Source organism: Bison bison, unplaced genomic scaffold (assembly GCF_000754665.1).
Source record: "Bison bison bison isolate TAMUID 2011002044 unplaced genomic scaffold, Bison_UMD1.0 scf7180017845438, whole genome shotgun sequence".
Classification (NCBI taxonomy): domain Eukaryota; kingdom Metazoa; phylum Chordata; class Mammalia; order Artiodactyla; family Bovidae; genus Bison; species Bison bison.
In genome coordinates, this window is record NW_011476011.1 from 4,770 (window position 1) to 5,881 (window position 1,112).

Below are 1,112 nucleotides of genomic sequence, written 5' to 3' on the forward strand. Positions count from 1 at the left end.
AAGAGATAAAAATGAATTTGGAACAGAAGTGGGTAGAGATTGTTTCCCACTGAATTCTGCTCAAGGTATCCCCCCCAACCCCACCAAATAAGTTGTGAACCATGGTATAAAGGAGAAAAGAGACCTCAAAAACAGGGCGACTGAACAGAAGAGAAGAAAACAAAACAAAACAAAAAAGACTGCAACTTGCTCCCAGGGACTGGAGAAAATAAAAAAGTTGGAATCAATGTGTTCCTTCCATTAGTCATCTTCTTGTTCATCTTCCTCTCCTTCCTGCCCCTCATCTTCTTCACCTTCATTCTCATTCCCTTCTTCATCAGTATCTTCCGATCTTTCATCCTCTTCATCATTGTTGTTTTCTTCTCCTTCCCCTTCCTCATCATCCATGTCAGGAACCAAGTAGTACTGTAATGGATTTGGCAAATATCATCTTGATGACCTCTCTTAACTCATGTGTACCTGCATCAGAATGATCAGTAAACTAGGTGAAGAAGCTTTCTGGTTCCTGATGCTGTCTCTTCCTGCTGCTGGTTTTATTCTGTGTTTGACTTGATTGTTTCATGTAATCCTGTCCAGATTTCCATTTGATTTCAGTGGACTTTGAAGATGGATCACCACTCTCATTCAGATGAAATTCTTTGGAGAGAATTTTGTTTTCAAAATAAGGGTTTTCATTAAAATAAAAATCTATTCTGTAACCTGATTTAATGTCTTCAAATTCAGTCAATTCAACTCTTGTCAAATAATGCAGCGACTCTTCACCCTTCTCCCCAAGCAGTGCAGACACTTGTGGATGGTTATCAAATGCTGTTACCCCAAATTTGGGGATTTTTGCCATCAGTTCTGACCTCTTCCTTAAAAATGGTTGGCAGTTCAGTTCTGTCGCTCAGTTGTGTCCGACTCTTTGCAACCCCATGAATTGCAGTATGCCAGGCCTCCCTGTCCATCACCATCTCCCGGAGTTCACTCAAACTCATGTCCATCAAGTCGGTGATGCGATCCAGCCATCTCATCCTCTGTCGTCCCCTTCTCCTCCTACCCCTAATCCCTCCCAGCATCAGAGTCTTTTCCAATGAATCAACTCTTCACATGAGGTGGCCAAAGTACTGGAG

General features: G+C 42.0%; 1 pseudogene; it reads right to left on the bottom strand.

Annotated features, from left to right (window-relative positions):
* Nucleotides 1-240: 240 nt before the first annotated feature.
* LOC104984757 lies at nucleotides 241-879 on the bottom strand (annotated as a pseudogene).
* Nucleotides 880-1,112: the final 233 nt, after the last annotated feature.